We start from the raw sequence: 21,883 nt of genomic DNA, 5'->3' as shown, positions 1-21,883 counted from the left end.
AGTTAAGACAGTAGCTATGAGGCCAGAGTAAGAGTCCAAGACCTTAACCATTAGGCCAGAGTTAGAGTTAAGACAGTAGCTATTAGGCCAAAGTAAGAGTTAAGACAGTAGGTATGAGGCCAGAGTAAGAGTCCAAGACCTTAACCATTAGGCCAGAGGAAGAGCTAAGACAGTAGCTATGAGGCCAGAGTAAGAGTTAAGACAGTAGCTATGAGGCAAGAGTAAGAGTTAAGACAGTAGCTATTAGGCCAGAGTAAGAGTTAAGACAGTAGCTATGAGGCCAGAGTAAGAGTCCAAGACCTTAACCATTAGGCCAGAGTAAGAGTTAAAACAGTAGCTATGAGGCCAGAGTAAGAGTTAAGGCAGTAGCTATGAGGCCAGAGTAAGAGTCCAAGACATTAACCATTAGGCCAGAGTAAGAGTTAAGACAGTAGCTATGAGGCCAGAGTAAGAGTTAAGACAGTAGCTATTAGACCAGAGTAAGAGTTAAGACAGTAGCTATGAGGCCAGAGTAAGAGTTAAGACAGTAGCTATGAGGCCAGAGTAAGAGTCCAAGACCTTAACCATTAGGCCAGAGTAAGAGTTAAGACAGTAGCTATGAGGCCAGAGTAAGAGTCCAAGACCTTAACCATTAGGCCAGAGTAAGAGTTAAGACAGTAGCTATGAGGCCAGAGTAAGAGTTCAAGACCTTAACCATTAGGCCAGAGTAAGAGTTAAGACAGTAGCTATGAGGCCAGAGTAAGGGTTAACACAGTAGCTATGAGGCCAGAGTAAGAGTTAAGACAGTAGCTATGAGGCCAGAGTAAGAGTTAAGACAGTAGCTATTAGGCCAGAGTAAGAGTTAAGACAGTAGCTATGAGGCCAGAGTAAGAGTCCAAGACCTTAACCATTAGGCCAGAGTAAGAGTTAAGACAGTAGCTATTATGCCAAAGTAAGAGTTAAGACAGTAGGTATGAGGCCAGAGTAAGAGTCCAAGACCTTAACCATTAGGCCAGAGGAAGAGCTAAGACAGTAGCTATGAGGCCAGAGTAAGAGTTAAGACAGTAGCTATGAGGCAAGAGTAAGAGTTAAGACAGTAGCTATTAGGCCAGAGTAAGAGTTAAGACAGTAGCTATGAGGCCAGAGTAAGAGTCCAAGACCTTAACCATTAGGCCAGAGTAAGAGTTAAAACAGTAGCTATGAGGCCAGAGTAAGAGTTAAGGCAGTAGCTATGAGGCCAGAGTAAGAGTCCAAGACATTAACCATTAGGCCAGAGTAAGAGTTAAGACAGTAGCTATGAGGCCAGAGTAAGAGTTAAGACAGTAGCTATTAGACCAGAGTAAGAGTTAAGACAGTAGCTATGAGGCCAGAGTAAGAGTTAAGACAGTAGCTATGAGGCCAGAGTAAGAGTCCAAGACCTTAACCATTAGGCCAGAGTAAGAGTTAAGACAGTAGCTATGAGGCCAGAGTAAGAGTTAAGACAGTAGCTATGAGGCCAGAGTAAGAGTTAAGACAGTAGCTATGAGGCCAGAGTAAGAGTCCAAGACCTTAACCATTAGGCCAGAGTAAGAGTTAAGACAGTAGCTATTAGGCCAAAGTAAGAGTTAAGACAGTAGCTATGAGGCCAGAGTAAGAGTTAAGACAGTAGCTATGAGGCCAGAGTAAGAGTCCAAGACCTTAACCATTAGGCCAGATTAAGAGTTAAGACAGTAGCTATGAGGCCAGAGTAAGAGTTAAGACAGTAGCTATGAGGCCAGTGTAAGAGTCCAAGACCTTAACCATTAGGCCAGAGCAAGAGTTAAGACAGTAGCTATGAGGCCAGAGTAAGAGTTAAGACAGTAGCTATGAGGCCAGAGTAAGAGTTAAGACAGTAGCTATGAGGCCAGAGTAAGAGTCCAAGACCTTAACCATTAGGCCAGAGTAAGAGTTAAGACAGTAGCTATGAGGCCAGAGTAAGAGTTAAGACAGTAGCTATGAGGCCAGAGTAAGAGTCCAAGACCTTAACCATTAGGCCAGAGTAAGAGTTAAGACAGTAGCTATGAGGCCAGAGTAAGAGTTAGGACAGTAGCTATGAGGCCAGAGTAAGAGTCCAAGACCTTAACCATTAGGCCAGAGTAAGAGTTAAGACAGTAGCTATGAGGCCAAAGTAAGAGTTAAGACAGTAGCTATGAGGCCAGAGTAAGAGTTAAGACAGTAGCTATTAGGCCAGAGTAAGTGTTAAGACAGTAGCTATGAGGCCAGAGTAAGAGTTAAGACAGTAGCTATGAGGCCAGAGTAAGAGTCCAAGACCTTAACCATTAGGCCAGAGTAAGAGTTAAGACAGTAGCTATGAGGCCAGAGTAAGAGTTAAGACAGTAGCTATGAGTCCAGAGTAAGAGTTAAGACAGTAGCTATGAGGCCAGAGTAAGAGTCCAAGACCTTAACCATTAGGCCAGAGTAAGAGTTAAGACAGTAGCTATTAGGCCAAAGTAAGAGTTAAGACAGTAGCTATGAGGCCAGAGTAAGAGTTAAGACAGTAGCTATGAGGCCAGAGTAAGAGTCCAAGACCTTAACCATTAGGCCAGATTAAGAGTTAAGACAGTAGCTATGAGGCCAGAGTAAGAGTTAAGACAGTAGCTATGAGGCCAGAGTAAGAGTCCAAGACCTTAACCATTAGGCCAGAGTAAGAGTTAAGACAGTAGCTATGAGGCCAGAGTAAGAGTTAAGACAGTAGCTATGAGGCCAGAGTAAGAGTTAAGACAGTAGCTGTGAGGCCAGAGTAAGAGTTAAGACAGTAGCTATGAGGCCAGAGTAAGAGTCCAAGACCTTAACCATTAGGCCAGAGTAAGAGTTAAGACAGCAGCTATGAGGCCAGAGTAAGAGTTAAGACAGTAGCTATGAGGCCAGAATAAGAGTCCAAGACCTTAACCATTAGGCCAGAGTAAGAGTTAAGACAGTAGCTATGAGGCCAGAGTAAGAGTTAGGACAGTAGCTATGAGGCCAGAGTAAGAGTCCAAGACCTTAACCATTAGGCCAGAGTAAGAGTTAAGACAGTAGCTATGAGGCCAAAGTAAGAGTTAAGACAGTAGCTATGAGGCCAGAGTAAGAGTTAAGACAGTAGCTATTAGGCCAGAGTAAGTGTTAAGACAGTAGCTATGAGGCCAGAGTAAGAGTTAAGACAGTAGCTATGAGGCCAGAGTAAGAGTCCAAGACCTTAACCATTAGGCCAGAGTAAGAGTTAAGACAGTAGCTTTGAGGCCAGAGTAAGAGTTAAGACAGTAGCTATGAGGCCAGAGTAAGTGTTAAGACAGTAGCTATGAGGCCAGAGTAAGAGTTAAGACAGTAGCTATGAGGCCAGAGTAAGAGTCCAAGACCTTAACCATTAGGCCAGAGTAAGAGTTAAGACAGTAGCTATGATGCCAGAGTAAGAGTTAAAGACAGTAGCTATGAAGCCAGAGTAAGAGTCCAAGACCTTAACCATTAGGCCAGAGTAAGAGTTAAGACAGTACTTATGAGGCCAGAGTAAGAGTCCAAGACCTTAACCATTAGACCAGAGTAAGAGTTAAGACAGTAGCTATGAGGCCAGAGTAAGAGTCCAAGACCTTAACCATTAGGCCAGAGTAAGAGTTAAGACAGTAGCTATGAGGCCAGAGTAAGAGTTCAAGACCTTAACCATTAGGCCAGAATAAGAGTTAAGACAGTAGCTATGAGGCCAGAGTAAGGGTTAACACAGTAGCTATGAGGCCAGAGTAAGAGTTAAGACAGTAGCTATGAGGCCAGAGTAAGAGTTAAGACAGTAGCTATTAGGCCAGAGTAAGAGTTAAGACAGTAGCTATTAAGCCAGAGTAAGAGTTAAGACAGTAGCTATGAGGCCAGAGTAAGAGTTAAGAAAATAGCTATTAGGCCAGAGTAAGAGTCCAAGACCTTAACCATTAGGCCAGAGTAAGAGTTAAGACAGTAGCTATGAGGCCAAAGTAAGAGTTAAGACAGTAGCTATGAGGCCAGAGTAAGAGTTAAGACAGTAGCTATGAGGCCAGAGTAAGAGTCCAAGACCTTAACCATTAGGCCAGAGTAAGAGTTAAGACAGTAGCTATGAGGCCAGAGTAAGAGGTAAGACAGTAGCTTTTAGGCCAGAGTAAGAGTTAAGACAGTAGCTATGAAGCCAGAGTAAGTGTTAAGACAGTAGCTATGAGGCCAGAGTAAGAGTCCAAGACCTTAACCATTAGGCCAGAGTAAGAGTTAAGACAGTAGCTATGAGGCCAGAGTAAGAGTTAAGATAGTAGCTATTAGGCCAGAGTAAGAGTTAAGACAGTAGCTATGAGGCCAGAGTAAGAGTTAAGACAGTAGCTATGAGGCCAGAGTAAGAGTTAAGACAGTAGCTATTAGGCCAGAGTAAGAGTTAAGACAGTAGCTATGAGGCCAGAGTAAGAGTTAAGACAGTAGCTATGAGGCCAGAGTAAGAGTCCAATACCTCAACCATTAGGCCAGAGTAAGAGTTAAGACAGTAGCTATGAGGCCAGAGTAAGAGTCCAAGACCTTAACCATTAGGCCAGAGTAAGAGTTAAGACAGTAGCTATGAGGCCAGAGTAAGAGTTAAGACAGTAGCTATGAGGCCAGAGTAAGAGTTAAGACAGTAGCTATGAGGCCAGAGTAAGAGTCCAAGACCTTAACCATTAGGCCAGAGTAAGAGTTAAGACAGTAGCTATTAGGCCAGAGTAAGAGTTAAGACAGTAGCTATTAGGCCAGAGTAAGAGTTAAGACAGTAGCTATGAGGCCAGAGTAAGAGTTAAGACAGTAGCTATGAGGCCAGAGTAAGAGTCCAAGACCTTAACCATTAGGCCAGCGTAAGAGTTAAGACAATAGCTATTAGGCCAAAGTAAGAGTTAAGACAGTAGGTATGAGGCCAGAGTAAGAGTCCAAGACCTTAACCATTAGGCCAGAGTAAGAGCTAAGACAGTAGCTATGAGGCCAGAGTAAGAGTTAAGACAGTAGCTATGAGGCCAGAGTAAGAGTTAAGACAGTAGCTATTAGGCCAGAGTAAGAGTTAAGACAGTAGCTATGAGGCCAGAGTAAGAGTCCAAGACCTTAACCATTAGGCCAGAGTAAGAGTTAAAACAGTAGCTATGAGGCCAGAGTAAGAGTTAAGGCAGTAGCTATGAGGCCAGAGTAAGAGTCCAAGACCTTAACCATTAGGCCAGAGTAAGAGTTAAGACAGTAGCTATGATGCCAGAGTAAGAGTTAAGACAGTAGCTATTAGGCCAGAGTAAGAGTTAAGACAGTAGCTATGAGGCCAGAGTAAGAGTTAAGACAGTAGCTATGAGGCCAGAGTAAGAGTCCAAGACCTTAACCATTAGGCCAGAGTAAGAGTTAAGACAGTAGCTATGAGGCCAGAGTAAGAGTTAAGACAGTAGCTATGAGGCCAGAGTAAGAGTTAAGACAGTAGCTATGAGGCCAGAGTAAGAGTCCAAGACCTTAACCATTAGGCCAGAGTAAGAGTTAAGACAGTAGCTATTAGGCCAAAGTAAGAGTTAAGACAGTAGCTATGAGGCCAGAGTAAGAGTTAAGACAGTAGCTATGAGGCCAGAGTAAGAGTCCAAGACCTTAACCATTAGGCCAGAGTAAGAGTTAAGACAGTAGCTATTAGGCCAGAGTAAGAGTTACGACAGTAGCTATGAGGCCAGAGTAAGAGTCCAAGACCAAAACCATTAGGCCAGAGTAAGAGTTAAGACAGTATCTATGAGGCCAGAGTAAGAGTTAAGACAGTAGCTATGAGGCCAGAGTAAGAGTTAAGACAGTAGCTATTAGGCCAGAGTGAGAGTTAAGACAGTAGCTATGAGGCCAGAGTAAGAGTCCAAGACCTTAACCATTAGTCCAGAGTAAGAGTTAAGACAGTAGCTATTAGGCCAGAGTAAGAGTTAAGACAGTAGCTATGAGGCCAGAGTAAGAGTTAAGACAGTAGATATTAGGCCAGAGTAAGTGGTAAGACAGTAGCTATGAGGCCAGAGTAAGAGTTAAGACAGTAGCTATGAGGCCAGAGTAAGAGTCCAAGACCTTAACCATTAGGCCAGAGTAAGAGTTAAGACAGTAGCTATGAGGCCAGAGTAAGAGTTAAAGACAGTAGCTATGAAGCCAGAGTAAGAGTCCAAGACCTTAACCATTAGGCCAGAGTAAGAGTTAAGACAGTACTTATGAGGCCAGAGTAAGAGTCCAAGACCTTAACCATTAGGCCAGATTAAGAGTTAAGACAGTAGCTATGAGGCCAGAGTAAGAGTCCAAGACCTTAACCATTAGGCCAGAGTAAGAGTTAAGACAGTAGCTATGAGGCCAGAGTAAGAGTTCAAGACCTTAACCATTAGGCCAGAGTAAGAGTTAAGACAGTAGCTATGAGGCCAGAGTAAGGGTTAACACAGTAGCTATGAGGCCAGAGTAAGAGTTAAGACAGTAGCTATGAGGCCAGAGTAAGAGTTAAGACAGTAGCTATTAGGCCAGAGTAAAATTTAAGACAGTAGCTATTAGGCCAGAGTAAGAGTTAAGACAGTAGCTATTAAGCCAGAGTAAGAGTTAAGACAGTAGCTATGAGGCCAGAGTAAGAGTTAAGACAGTAGCTATTAGGCCAGAGTAAGAGTCCAAGACCTTAACCATTAGGCCAGAGTAAGAGTTAAGACAGTAGCTATTAGGCCAGAGTAAGAGTCCAAGACCTTAACCATTAGGCCAGAGTAAGAGTTAAGACAGTAGCTATGAGGCCAGAGTAAGAGTTAAGACAGTAGCTATGAGGCCAGAGTAAGAGTCCAAGACCTTAACCATTAGGCCAGAGTAAGAGTTAAGACAGTAGCTATTAGGCCAAAGTAAGAGTTAAGACAGTAGCTATGAGGCCAGAGTAAGAGTTAAGACAGTAGCTATGAGGCCAGAGTAAGAGTCCAAGACCTTAACCATTAGGCCAGATTAAGAGTTAAGACAGTAGCTATGAGGCCAGAGTAAGAGTTAAGACAGTAGATATGAGGCCAGAGTAAGAGTCTAAGACCTTAACCATTAGGCAAGAGTAAGAGTTCAGACAGTAGCTATGAGGCCAGAGTAAAAGTTAAGACAGTAGCTATGAGGCCAGAGTAAGAGTTAAGACAGTAGCTATGAGGCCAGAGTAAGAGTTACGACAGTAGCTATGAGGCCAGAGTAAGAGTCCAAGACCTTAACCATTAGGCCAGAGTAAGAGTTAAGACAGTAGCTATGAGGCCAGAGTAAGAGTTAAGACAGTAGCTATGAGGCCAGAGTAAGAGTCCAAGACCTTAACCATTAGGCCAGAGTAAGAGTTAAGACAGTAGCTATGAGGCCAGAGTAAGAGTTAAGACAGTAGCTATGAGGCCAGAGTAAGAGTCCAAGACCTTAACCATTAGGCCAGAGTAAGAGTTAAGACAGTAGCTATGAGGCCAAAGTAAGTGTTAAGACAGTAGCTATGAGGCCAGAGTAAGAGTTAAGACAGTAGCTATGAGGCCAGAGTAAGAGTTAAGACAGTAGCTATGAGGCCAGAGTAAGAGTCCAAGACCTTAACCATTAGGCCAGAGTAAGAGTTAAGACAGTAGCTATGATGCCAGAGTAAGAGTTAAGACAGTAGCTATGAGGCCAGAGTAAGAGTTAAGACAGTAGCTATTAGGCCAGAGTAAGAGTTAAGACAGTAGCTATGAGGCCAGAGTAAGAGTCCAAGACCTTAACAATTAGGCCAGAGTAAGAGTTAAGACAGTATCAATGAGGCCAGAGTAAGAGTTAAAACAGTAGCTATGAGGCCAGAGTAAGAGTTAAGACAGTAGCTATGAGGCCAGAGTAAGAGTTAAGACAGTAGCTATGAGGCCAGAGTAAGAGTCCAAGACCTTAACCATTAGGCCAGAGTAAGAGTTAAGACAGTATCAATGAGGCCAGAGTAAGAGTTAAGACAGTAGCTATGAGGCCAGAGTAAGAGTTAAGACAGTAGCTATGAGGCCAGAGTAAGAGTTAAGACAGTAGCTATTAGGTCAGAGTAAGAGTCCACTACCTTAACCTTTAGGCCAGAGTAAGAGTTAAGACAGTAACTATTAGGCCAGAGTAAGAGTTAAGACAGTAGCTATGAGGCCAGAGTAAGAGTTAAGACAGTAGCTATGAGGCCAGAGTAAGAGTCCAATACCTTAACCATTAGGCCAGAGTAAGAGTTAAGACAGTAGCTATTAGGCCAGAGTAAGAGTTAAGACAGTAGCTATGAGGCCAGAGTAAGAGTCCAAGACCTTAACCATTAGGCCAGAGTAAGAGTTAAGACAGTAGCTATGAGGCCAGAGTAAGAGTTAAGACAGTAGCTATGAGGCCAGAGTAAGAGTCCAGAACCTTAACCATTAGGCCAGAATAAGAGTTAAGACAGTAGCTATGAGGCCAGAGTAAGAGTTAAGACAGTAGCTATGAGGCCAGAGTAAGAGTCCAAGACCTTAACCATTAGGCCAGAGTAAGAGTTAAGACAGTAGCTATGAGGCCAGAGTAAGAGTTAAGACAGTAGCTATGAGGCCAGAGTAAGAGTTAAGACAGTAGCTATGAGGCCAGAGTAAGAGTCCAAGACCTTAACCATTAGGCCAGAGTAAGAGTTAAGACAGTAGCATGAGGCCAGAGTAAGAGTTAAGACAGTAGCTATTAGGCCAGAGTAGGAGTTAAGACAGTAGCTATGAAGCCAGAGTAAGAGTTAAGACAGTAGCTATGAGGCCAGAGTAAGAGTTAAGACAGTAGCTATGAGGCCAGAGTAAGGTTCCAAGACCTTTACCATTAGGCCAGAGTAAGAGTTAAGACAGTAGCTATGAGGCCAGAGTAAGAGTTAAGATAGTAGCTATTAGGCCAGAGTAAGAGTTAAGACAGTAGCTATGAGGCCAGAGTAAGAGTTAAGACAGTAGCTATGAGGCCAGAGTAAGAGTTAAGACAGTAGCTATTAGGCCAGAGTAAGAGTTAAGACAGTAGCTATGAGGCCAGAGTAAGAGTTAAGACAGTAGCTATTAGGCCAGAGTAAGAGTTAAGACAGTAGCTATGAGGCCAGAGTAAGAGTTAAGACAGTAGCTATGAGGCCAGAGTAACAGTCCAAGACCTCAACCATTAGGCCAGAGTAAGAGTTAAGACAGTAGCTATGAGGCCAGAGTAAGAGTCCAAGACCTTAACCATTAGGCCAGAGTAAGAGTTAAGACAGTAGCTATGAGGCCAGAGTAAGAGTTAAGACAGTAGCTATGAGGCCAGAGTAAGAGTTAAGACAGTAGCTATGAGGCCAGAGTAAGAGTCCAAGACCTTAACCATTAGGCCAGAGTAAGAGTTAAGACAGTAGCTATGAGGCCAGAGTAAGAGTTAAGACAGTAGCTATTAGGCCAGAGTAAGAGTTACGACAGTAGCTATGAGGCCAGAGTAAGAGTCCAAGACCAAAACCATTAGGCCAGAGTAAGAGTTAAGACAGTATCTATGAGGCCAGAGTAAGAGTTAAGACAGTAGCTATGAGGCCAGAGTAAGAGTTAAGACAGTAGCTATTAGGCCAGAGTGAGAGTTAAGACAGTAGCTATGAGGCCAGAGTAAGAGTCCAAGACCTTAACCATTAGTCCAGAGTAAGAGTTAAGACAGTAGCTATTAGGCCAGAGTAAGAGTTAAGACAGTAGCTATGAGGCCAGAGTAAGAGTTAAGACAGTAGATATTAGGCCAGAGTAAGTGGTAAGACAGTAGCTATGAGGCCAGAGTAAGAGTTAAGACAGTAGCTATGAGGCCAGAGTAAGAGTCCAAGACCTTAACTATTAGGCCAGAGTAAGAGTTAAGACAGTAGCTATGAGGCCAGAGTAAGAGTTAAAGACTGTAGCTATGAAGCCAGAGTAAGAGTCCAAGACCTTAACCATTAGGCCAGAGTAAGAGTTAAGACAGTACTTATGAGGCCAGAGTAAGAGTCCAAGACCTTAACCATTAGGCCAGATTAAGAGTTAAGACAGTAGCTATGAGGCCAGAGTAAGAGTCCAAGACCTTAACCATTAGGCCAGAGTAAGAGTTAAGACAGTAGCTATGAGGCCAGAGTAAGAGTTCAAGACCTTAACCATTAGGCCAGAGTAAGAGTTAAGACAGTAGCTATGAGGCCAGAGTAAGGGTTAACACAGTAGCTATGAGGCCAGAGTAAGAGTTAAGACAGTAGCTATGAGGCCAGAGTAAGAGTCCAAGACCTTAACCATTAGGCCAGAGTAAGAGTTAAAACAGTAGCTATGAGGCCAGAGTAAGAGTTAAGGCAGTAGCTATGAGGCCAGAGTAAGAGTCCAAGACATTAACCATTAGGCCAGAGTAAGAGTTAAGACAGTACTTATGAGGCCAGAGTAAGAGTCCAAGACCTTAACCATTAGGCCAGATTAAGAGTTAAGACAGTAGCTATGAGGCCAGAGTAAGAGTCCAAGACCTTAACCATTAGGCCAGAGTAAGAGTTAAGACAGTAGCTATGAGGCCAGAGTAAGAGTTCAAGACCTTAACCATTAGGCCAGAGTAAGAGTTAAGACAGTAGCTATGAGGCCAGAGTAAGGGTTAACACAGTAGCTATTAGGCCAGAGTAAGAGTTAAGACAGTAGCTATGAGGCCAGAGTAAGAGTCCAAGACCTTAACCATTAGGCCAGAGTAAGAGTTAAAACAGTAGCTATGAGGCCAGAGTAAGAGTTAAGGCAGTAGCTATGAGGCCAGAGTAAGAGTCCAAGACATTAACCATTAGGCCAGAGTAAGAGTTAAGACAGTAGCTATGAGGCCAGAGTAAGAGTTAAGACAGTAGCTATTAGACCAGAGTAAGAGTTAAGACAGTAGCTATGAGGCCAGAGTAAGAGTTAAGACAGTAGCTATGAGGCCAGAGTAAGAGTCCAAGACCTTAACCATTAGGCCAGAGTAAGAGTTAAGACAGTAGCTATGAGGCCAGAGTAAGAGTTAAGACAGTAGCTATGAGGCCAGAGTAAGAGTTAAGACAGTAGCTATGAGGCCAGAGTAAGAGTCCAAGACCTTAACCATTAGGCCAGAGTAAGAGTTAAGACAGTAGCTATTAGGCCAAAGTAAGAGTTAAGACAGTAGCTATGAGGCCAGAGTAAGAGTTAAGACAGTAGCTATGAGGCCAGAGTAAGAGTCCAAGACCTTAACCATTAGGCCAGATTAAGAGTTAAGACAGTAGCTATGAGGCCAGAGTAAGAGTTAAGACAGTAGCTATGAGGCCAGTGTAAGAGTCCAAGACCTTAACCATTAGGCCAGAGCAAGAGTTAAGACAGTAGCTATGAGGCCAGAGTAAGAGTTAAGACAGTAGCTATGAGGCCAGAGTAAGAGTTAAGACAGTAGCTATGAGGCCAGAGTAAGAGTTAAGACAGTAGCTATGAGGCCAGAGTAAGAGTCCAAGACCTTAACCATTAGGCCAGAGTAAGAGTTAAGACAGTAGCTATGAGGCCAGAGTAAGAGTTAAGACAGTAGCTATGAGGCCAGAGTAAGAGTCCAAGACCTTAACCATTAGGCCAGAGTAAGAGTTAAGACAGTAGCTATGAGGCCAGAGTAAGAGTTAGGACAGTAGCTATGAGGCCAGAGTAAGAGTCCAAGACCTTAACCATTAGGCCAGAGTAAGAGTTAAGACAGTAGCTATGAGGCCAAAGTAAGAGTTAAGACAGTAGCTATGAGGCCAGAGTAAGAGTTAAGACAGTAGCTATTAGGCCAGAGTAAGTGTTAAGACAGTAGCTATGAGGCCAGAGTAAGAGTTAAGACAGTAGCTATGAGGCCAGAGTAAGAGTCCAAGACCTTAACCATTAGGCCAGAGTAAGAGTTAAGACAGTAGCTATGAGGCCAGAGTAAGAGTTAAGACAGTAGCTATGAGTCCAGAGTAAGAGTTAAGACAGTAGCTATGAGGCCAGAGTAAGAGTCCAAGACCTTAACCATTAGGCCAGAGTAAGAGTTAAGACAGTAGCTATTAGGCCAAAGTAAGAGTTAAGACAGTAGCTATGAGGCCAGAGTAAGAGTTAAGACAGTAGCTATGAGGCCAGAGTAAGAGTCCAAGACCTTAACCATTAGGCCAGATTAAGAGTTAAGACAGTAGCTATGAGGCCAGAGTAAGAGTTAAGACAGTAGCTATGAGGCCAGAGTAAGAGTCCAAGACCTTAACCATTAGGCCAGAGTAAGAGTTAAGACAGTAGCTATGAGGCCAGAGTAAGAGTTAAGACAGTAGCTATGAGGCCAGAGTAAGAGTTAAGACAGTAGCTGTGAGGCCAGAGTAAGAGTTAAGACAGTAGCTATGAGGCCAGAGTAAGAGTCCAAGACCTTAACCATTAGGCCAGAGTAAGAGTTAAGACAGCAGCTATGAGGCCAGAGTAAGAGTTAAGACAGTAGCTATGAGGCCAGAATAAGAGTCCAAGACCTTAACCATTAGGCCAGAGTAAGAGTTAAGACAGTAGCTATGAGGCCAGAGTAAGAGTTAGGACAGTAGCTATGAGGCCAGAGTAAGAGTCCAAGACCTTAACCATTAGGCCAGAGTAAGAGTTAAGACAGTAGCTATGAGGCCAAAGTAAGAGTTAAGACAGTAGCTATGAGGCCAGAGTAAGAGTTAAGACAGTAGCTATTAGGCCAGAGTAAGTGTTAAGACAGTAGCTATGAGGCCAGAGTAAGAGTTAAGACAGTAGCTATGAGGCCAGAGTAAGAGTCCAAGACCTTAACCATTAGGCCAGAGTAAGAGTTAAGACAGTAGCTATGAGGCCAGAGTAAGAGTTAAGACAGTAGCTATGAGGCCAGAGTAAGAGTTAAGACAGTAGCTATTAGGCCAGAGTAAGAGTTAAGACAGTAGCTATGAGGCCAGAGTAAGAGTCCAAGACCAAAACCATTAGGCCAGAGTAAGAGTTAAGACAGTATCTATGAGGCCAGAGTAAGAGTTAAGACAGTAGCTATGAGGCCAGAGTAAGAGTTAAGACAGTAGCTATTAGGCCAGAGTAAGAGTTAAGACAGTAGCTTTGAGGCCAGAGTAAGAGTTAAGACAGTAGCTATGAGGCCAGAGTAAGTGTTAAGACAGTAGCTATGAGGCCAGAGTAAGAGTTAAGACAGTAGCTATGAGGCCAGAGTAAGAGTCCAAGACCTTAACCATTAGGCCAGAGTAAGAGTTAAGACAGTAGCTATGAGGCCAGAGTAAGAGTTAAAGACAGTAGCTATGAAGCCAGAGTAAGAGTCCAAGACCTTAACCATTAGGCCAGAGTAAGAGTTAAGACAGTACTTATGAGGCCAGAGTAAGAGTCCAAGACCTTAACCATTAGACCAGAGTAAGAGTTAAGACAGTAGCTATGAGGCCAGAGTAAGAGTCCAAGACCTTAACCATTAGGCCAGAGTAAGAGTTAAGACAGTAGCTATGAGGCCAGAGTAAGAGTTCAAGACCTTAACCATTAGGCCAGAATAAGAGTTAAGACAGTAGCTATGAGGCCAGAGTAAGGGTTAACACAGTAGCTATGAGGCCAGAGTAAGAGTTAAGACAGTAGCTATGAGGCCAGAGTAAGAGTTAAGACAGTAGCTATTAGGCCAGAGTAAGAGTTAAGACAGTAGCTATTAAGCCAGAGTAAGAGTTAAGACAGTAGCTATGAGGCCAGAGTAAGAGTTAAGAAAATAGCTATTAGGCCAGAGTAAGAGTCCAAGACCTTAACCATTAGGCCAGAGTAAGAGTTAAGACAGTAGCTATGAGGCCAAAGTAAGAGTTAAGACAGTAGCTATGAGGCCAGAGTAAGAGTTAAGACAGTAGCTATGAGGCCAGAGTAAGAGTCCAAGACCTTAACCATTAGGCCAGAGTAAGAGTTAAGACAGTAGCTATGAGGCCAGAGTAAGAGGTAAGACAGTAGCTTTTAGGCCAGAGTAAGAGTTAAGACAGTAGCTATGAAGCCAGAGTAAGTGTTAAGACAGTAGCTATGAGGCCAGAGTAAGAGTCCAAGACCTTAACCATTAGGCCAGAGTAAGAGTTAAGACAGTAGCTATGAGGCCAGAGTAAGAGTTAAGATAGTAGCTATTAGGCCAGAGTAAGAGTTAAGACAGTAGCTATGAGGCCAGAGTAAGAGTTAAGACAGTAGCTATGAGGCCAGAGTAAGAGTTAAGACAGTAGCTATTAGGCCAGAGTAAGAGTTAAGACAGTAGCTATGAGGCCAGAGTAAGAGTTAAGACAGTAGCTATGAGGCCAGAGTAAGAGTCCAATACCTCAACCATTAGGCCAGAGTAAGAGTTAAGACAGTAGCTATGAGGCCAGAGTAAGAGTCCAAGACCTTAACCATTAGGCCAGAGTAAGAGTTAAGACAGTAGCTATGAGGCCAGAGTAAGAGTTAAGACAGTAGCTATGAGGCCAGAGTAAGAGTTAAGACAGTAGCTATGAGGCCAGAGTAAGAGTCCAAGACCTTAACCATTAGGCCAGAGTAAGAGTTAAGACAGTAGCTATTAGGCCAGAGTAAGAGTTAAGACAGTAGCTATTAGGCCAGAGTAAGAGTTAAGACAGTAGCTATGAGGCCAGAGTAAGAGTTAAGACAGTAGCTATGAGGCCAGAGTAAGAGTCCAAGACCTTAACCATTAGGCCAGCGTAAGAGTTAAGACAATAGCTATTAGGCCAAAGTAAGAGTTAAGACAGTAGGTATGAGGCCAGAGTAAGAGTCCAAGACCTTAACCATTAGGCCAGAGTAAGAGCTAAGACAGTAGCTATGAGGCCAGAGTAAGAGTTAAGACAGTAGCTATGAGGCCAGAGTAAGAGTTAAGACAGTAGCTATTAGGCCAGAGTAAGAGTTAAGACAGTAGCTATGAGGCCAGAGTAAGAGTCCAAGACCTTAACCATTAGGCCAGAGTAAGAGTTAAAACAGTAGCTATGAGGCCAGAGTAAGAGTTAAGGCAGTAGCTATGAGGCCAGAGTAAGAGTCCAAGACCTTAACCATTAGGCCAGAGTAAGAGTTAAGACAGTAGCTATGATGCCAGAGTAAGAGTTAAGACAGTAGCTATTAGGCCAGAGTAAGAGTTAAGACAGTAGCTATGAGGCCAGAGTAAGAGTTAAGACAGTAGCTATGAGGCCAGATTAAGAGTCCAAGACCTTAACCATTAGGCCAGAGTAAGAGTTAAGACAGTAGCTATGAGGCCAGAGTAAGAGTTAAGACAGTAGCTATGAGGCCAGAGTAAGAGTTAAGACAGTAGCTATGAGGCCAGAGTAAGAGTCCAAGACCTTAACCATTAGGCCAGAGTAAGAGTTAAGACAGTAGCTATTAGGCCAAAGTAAGAGTTAAGACAGTAGCTATGAGGCCAGAGTAAGAGTTAAGACAGTAGCTATGAGGCCAGAGTAAGAGTCCAAGACCTTAACCATTAGGCCAGAGTAAGAGTTAAGACAGTAGCTATTAGGCCAGAGTAAGAGTTACGACAGTAGCTATGAGGCCAGAGTAAGAGTCCAAGACCAAAACCATTAGGCCAGAGTAAGAGTTAAGACAGTATCTATGAGGCCAGAGTAAGAGTTAAGACAGTAGCTATGAGGCCAGAGTAAGAGTTAAGACAGTAGCTATTAGGCCAGAGTGAGAGTTAAGACAGTAGCTATGAGGCCAGAGTAAGAGTCCAAGACCTTAACCATTAGTCCAGAGTAAGAGTTAAGACAGTAGCTATTAGGCCAGAGTAAGAGTTAAGACAGTAGCTATGAGGCCAGAGTAAGAGTTAAGACAGTAGATATTAGGCCAGAGTAAGTGGTAAGACAGTAGCTATGAGGCCAGAGTAAGAGTTAAGACAGTAGCTATGAGGCCAGAGTAAGAGTCCAAGACCTTAACCATTAGGCCAGAGTAAGAGTTAAGACAGTAGCTATGAGGCCAGAGTAAGAGTTAAAGACAGTAGCTATGAAGCCAGAGTAAGAGTCCAAGACCTTAACCATTAGGCCAGAGTAAGAGTTAAGACAGTACTTATGAGGCCAGAGTAAGAGTCCAAGACCTTAACCATTAGGCCAGATTAAGAGTTAAGACAGTAGCTATGAGGCCAGAGTAAGAGTCCAAGACCTTAACCATTAGGCCAGAGTAAGAGTTAAGACAGTAGCTATGAGGCCAGAGTAAGAGTTCAAGACCTTAACCATTAGGCCAGAGTAAGAGTTAAGACAGTAGCTATGAGGCCAGAGTAAGGGTTAACACAGTAGCTATGAGGCCAGAGTAAGAGTTAAGACAGTAGCTATTAGGCCAGAGTAAGAGTTAAGACAGTAGCTATGAGGCCAGAGTAAGAGTTAAGACAGTAGCTATTAGGCCAGAGTAAGAGTTAAGACAGTAGCTATGAGGCCAGAGTAAGAGTTACGACAGTAGCTATGAGGCCAGAGTAAGAGTCCAAGACCAAAACCATTAGGCCAGAGTAAGAGTTAAGACAGTATCTATGAGGCCAGAGTAAGAGTTAAGACAGTAGCTATGAGGCCAGAGTAAGAGTTAAGACAGTAGCTATTAGGCCAGAGTAAGAGTTAAGACAGTAGCTATTAAGCCAGAGTAAGAGTTAAGACAGTAGCTATGAGGCCAGAGTAAGAGTTAAGAAAATAGCTATTAGGCCAGAGTAAGAGTCCAAGACCTTAACCATTAGGCCAGAGTAAGAGTTAAGACAGTAGCTATGAGGCCAAAGTAAGAGTTAAGACAGTAGCTATGAGGCCAGAGTAAGAGTTAAGACAGTAGCTATGAGGCCAGAGTAAGAGTCCAAGACCTTAACCATTAGGCCAGAGTAAGAGTTAAGACAGTAGCTATGAGGCCAGAGTAAGAGGTAAGACAGTAGCTTTTAGGCCAGAGTAAGAGTTAAGACAGTAGCTATGAAGCCAGAGTAAGTGTTAAGACAGTAGCTATGAGGCCAGAGTAAGAGTCCAAGACCTTAACCATTAGGCCAGAGTAAGAGTTAAGACAGTAGCTATGAGGCCAGAGTAAGAGTTAAGATAGTAGCTATTAGGCCAGAGTAAGAGTTAAGACAGTAGCTATGAGGCCAGAGTAAGAGTTAAGACAGTAGCTATGAGGCCAGAGTAAGAGTTAAGACAGTAGCTATTAGGCCAGAGTAAGAGTTAAGACAGTAGCTATGAGGCCAGAGTAAGAGTTAAGACAGTAGCTATGAGGCCAGAGTAAGAGTCCAATACCTCAACCATTAGGCCAGAGTAAGAGTTAAGACAGTAGCTATGAGGCCAGAGTAAGAGTCCAAGACCTTAACCATTAGGCCAGAGTAAGAGTTAAGACAGTAGCTATGAGGCCAGAGTAAGAGTTAAGACAGTAGCTATGAGGCCAGAGTAAGAGTTAAGACAGTAGCTATGAGGCCAGAGTAAGAGTCCAAGACCTTAACCATTAGGCCAGAGTAAGAGTTAAGACAGTAGCTATTAGGCCAGAGTAAGAGTTAAGACAGTAGCTATTAGGCCAGAGTAAGAGTTAAGACAGTAGCTATGAGGCCAGAGTAAGAGTTAAGACAGTAGCTATGAGGCCAGAGTAAGAGTCCAAGACCTTAACCATTAGGCCAGCGTAAGAGTTAAGACAATAGCTATTAGGCCAAAGTAAGAGTTAAGACAGTAGGTATGAGGCCAGAGTAAGAGTCCAAGACCTTAACCATTAGGCCAGAGTAAGAGCTAAGACAGTAGCTATGAGGCCAGAGTAAGAGTTAAGACAGTAGCTATGAGGCCAGAGTAAGAGTTAAGACAGTAGCTATTAGGCCAGAGTAAGAGTTAAGACAGTAGCTATGAGGCCAGAGTAAGAGTCCAAGACCTTAACCATTAGGCCAGAGTAAGAGTTAAAACAGTAGCTATGAGGCCAGAGTAAGAGTTAAGGCAGTAGCTATGAGGCCAGAGTAAGAGTCCAAGACCTTAACCATTAGGCCAGAGTAAGAGTTAAGACAGTAGCTATGATGCCAGAGTAAGAGTTAAGACAGTAGCTATTAGGCCAGAGTAAGAGTTAAGACAGTAGCTATGAGGCCAGAGTAAGAGTTAAGACAGTAGCTATGAGGCCAGAGTAAGAGTCCAAGACCTTAACCATTAGGCCAGAGTAAGAGTTAAGACAGTAGCTATGAGGCCAGAGTAAGAGTTAAGACAGTAGCTATGAGGCCAGAGTAAGAGTTAAGACAGTAGCTATGAGGCCAGAGTAAGAGTCCAAGACCTTAACCATTAGGCCAGAGTAAGAGTTAAGACAGTAGCTATTAGGCCAAAGTAAGAGTTAAGACAGTAGCTATGAGGCCAGAGTAAGAGTTAAGACAGTAGCTATGAGGCCAGAGTAAGAGTCCAAGACCTTAACCATTAGGCCAGAGTAAGAGTTAAGACAGTAGCTATTAGGCCAGAGTAAGAGTTACGACAGTAGCTATGAGGCCAGAGTAAGAGTCCAAGACCAAAACCATTAGGCCAGAGTAAGAGTTAAGACAGTATCTATGAGGCCAGAGTAAGAGTTAAGACAGTAGCTATGAGGCCAGAGTAAGAGTTAAGACAGTAGCTATTAGGCCAGAGTGAGAGTTAAGACAGTAGCTATGAGGCCAGAGTAAGAGTCCAAGACCTTAACCATTAGTCCAGAGTAAGAGTTAAGACAGTAGCTATTAGGCCAGAGTAAGAGTTAAGACAGTAGCTATGAGGCCAGAGTAAGAGTTAAGACAGTAGATATTAGGCCAGAGTAAGTGGTAAGACAGTAGCTATGAGGCCAGAGTAAGAGTTAAGACAGTAGCTATGAGGCCAGAGTAAGAGTCCAAGACCTTAACCATTAGGCCAGAGTAAGAGTTAAGACAGTAGCTATGAGGCCAGAGTAAGAGTTAAAGACAGTAGCTATGAAGCCAGAGTAAGAGTCCAAGACCTTAACCATTAGGCCAGAGTAAGAGTTAAGACAGTACTTATGAGGCCAGAGTAAGAGTCCAAGACCTTAACCATTAGGCCAGATTAAGAGTTAAGACAGTAGCTATGAGGCCAGAGTAAGAGTCCAAGACCTTAACCATTAGGCCAGAGTAAGAGTTAAGACAGTAGCTATGAGGCCAGAGTAAGAGTTCAAGACCTTAACCATTAGGCCAGAGTAAGAGTTAAGACAGTAGCTATGAGGCCAGAGTAAGGGTTAACACAGTAGCTATGAGGCCAGAGTAAGAGTTAAGACAGTAGCTATGAGGCCAGAGTAAGAGTTAAGACAGTAGCTATTAGGCCAGAGTAAAATTTAAGACAGTAGCTATTAGGCCAGAGTAAGAGTTAAGACAGTAGCTATTAAGCCAGAGTAAGAGTTAAGACAGTAGCTATGAGGCCAGAGTAAGAGTTAAGACAGTAGCTATTAGGCCAGAGTAAGAGTCCAAGACCTTAACCATTAGGCCAGAGTAAGAGTTAAGACAGTAGCTATTAGGCCAGAGTAAGAGTCCAAGACCTTAACCATTAGGCCAGAGTAAGAGTTAAGACAGTAGCTATGAGGCCAGAGTAAGAGTTAAGACAGTAGCTATGAGGCCAGAGTAAGAGTCCAAGACCTTAACCATTAGGCCAGAGTAAGAGTTAAGACAGTAGCTATTAGGCCAAAGTAAGAGTTAAGACAGTAGCTATGAGGCCAGAGTAAGAGTTAAGACAGTAGCTATGAGGCCAGAGTAAGAGTCCAAGACCTTAACCATTAGGCCAGATTAAGAGTTAAGACAGTAGCTATGAGGCCAGAGTAAGAGTTAAGACAGTAGATATGAGGCCAGAGTAAGAGTCTAAGACCTTAACCATTAGGCAAGAGTAAGAGTTCAGACAGTAGCTATGAGGCCAGAGTAAAAGTTAAGACAGTAGCTATGAGGCCAGAGTAAGAGTTAAGACAGTAGCTATGAGGCCAGAGTAAGAGTTACGACAGTAGCTATGAGGCCAGAGTAAGAGTCCAAGACCTTAACCATTAGGCCAGAGTAAGAGTTAAGACAGTAGCTATGAGGCCAGAGTAAGAGTTAAGACAGTAGCTATGAGGCCAGAGTAAGAGTCCAAGACCTTAACCATTAGGCCAGAGTAAGAGTTAAGACAGTAGCTATGAGGCCAGAGTAAGAGTTAAGACAGTAGCTATGAGGCCAGAGTAAGAGTCCAAGACCTTAACCATTAGGCCAGAGTAAGAGTTAAGACAGTAGCTATGAGGCCAAAGTAAGTGTTAAGACAGTAGCTATGAGGCCAGAGTAAGAGTTAAGACAGTAGCTATGAGGCCAGAGTAAGAGTTAAGACAGTAGCTATGAGGCCAGAGTAAGAGTCCAAGACCTTAACCATTAGGCCAGAGTAAGAGTTAAGACAGTAGCTATGATGCCAGAGTAAGAGTTAAGACAGTAGCTATGAGGCCAGAGTAAGAGTTAAGACAGTAGCTATTAGGCCAGAGTAAGAGTTAAGACAGTAGCTATGAGGCCAGAGTAAGAGTCCAAGACCTTAACAATTAGGCCAGAGTAAGAGTTAAGACAGTATCAATGAGGCCAGAGTAAGAGTTAAAACAGTAGCTATGAGGCCAGAGTAAGAGTTAAGACAGTAGCTATGAGGCCAGAGTAAGAGTTAAGACAGTAGCTATGAGGCCAGAGTAAGAGTCCAAGACCTTAACCATTAGGCCAGAGTAAGAGTTAAGACAGTATCAATGAGGCCAGAGTAAGAGTTAAGACAGTAGCTATGAGGCCAGAGTAAGAGTTAAGACAGTAGCTATGAGGCCAGAGTAAGAGTTAAGACAGTAGCTATTAGGTCAGAGTAAGAGTCCACTACCTTAACCTTTAGGCCAGAGTAAGAGTTAAGACAGTAACTATTAGGCCAGAGTAAGAGTTAAGACAGTAGCTATGAGGCCAGAGTAAGAGTTAAGACAGTAGCTATGAGGCCAGAGTAAGAGTCCAATACCTTAACCATTAGGCCAGAGTAAGAGTTAAGACAGTAGCTATTAGGCCAGAGTAAGAGTTAAGACAGTAGCTATGAGGCCAGAGTAAGAGTCCAAGACCTTAACCATTAGGCCAGAGTAAGAGTTAAGACAGTAGCTATGAGGCCAGAGTAAGAGTTAAGACAGTAGCTATGAGGCCAGAGTAAGAGTCCAGAACCTTAACCATTAGGCTAGAATAAGAGTTAAGACAGTAGCTATGAGGCCAGAGTAAGAGTTAAGACAGTAGCTATGAGGCCAGAGTAAGAGTCCAAGACCTTAACCATTAGGCCAGAGTAAGAGTTAAGACAGTAGCTATGAGGCCAGAGTAAGAGTTAAGACAGTAGCTATGAGGCCAGAGTAAGAGTTAAGACAGTAGCTATGAGGCCAGAGTAAGAGTCCAAGACCTTAACCATTAGGCCAGAGTAAGAGTTAAGACAGTAGCATGAGGCCAGAGTAAGAGTTAAGACAGTAGCTATTAGGCCAGAGTAGGAGTTAAGACAGTAGCTATGAAGCCAGAGTAAGAGTTAAGACAGTAGCTATGAGGCCAGAGTAAGAGTTAAGACAGTAGCTATGAGGCCAGAGTAAGGTTCCAAGACCTTTACCATTAGGCCAGAGTAAGAGTTAAGACAGTAGCTATGAGGCCAGAGTAAGAGTTAAGATAGTAGCTATTAGGCCAGAGTAAGAGTTAAGACAGTAGCTATGAGGCCAGAGTAAGAGTTAAGACAGTAGCTATGAGGCCAGAGTAAGAGTTAAGACAGTAGCTATTAGGCCAGAGTAAGAGTTAAGACAGTAGCTATGAGGCCAGAGTAAGAGTTAAGACAGTAGCTATTAGGCCAGAGTAAGAGTTAAGACAGTAGCTATGAGGCCAGAGTAAGAGTTAAGACAGTAGCTATGAGGCCAGAGTAACAGTCCAAGACCTCAACCATTAGGCCAGAGTAAGAGTTAAGACAGTAGCTATGAGGCCAGAGTAAGAGTCCAAGACCTTAACCATTAGGCCAGAGTAAGAGTTAAGACAGTAGCTATGAGGCCAGAGTAAGAGTTAAGACAGTAGCTATGAGGCCAGAGTAAGAGTTAAGACAGTAGCTATGAGGCCAGAGTAAGAGTCCAAGACCTTAACCATTAGGCCAGAGTAAGAGTTAAGACAGTAG

This window comes from Triturus cristatus, chromosome 11, assembly GCF_964204655.1.
Source record: "Triturus cristatus chromosome 11, aTriCri1.1, whole genome shotgun sequence".
NCBI classification, from domain to species: Eukaryota; Metazoa; Chordata; class Amphibia; order Caudata; family Salamandridae; genus Triturus; species Triturus cristatus.
The sequence above is the reverse complement of the archived record's forward strand: the minus strand, read 5'-3'. Positions refer to the sequence as shown.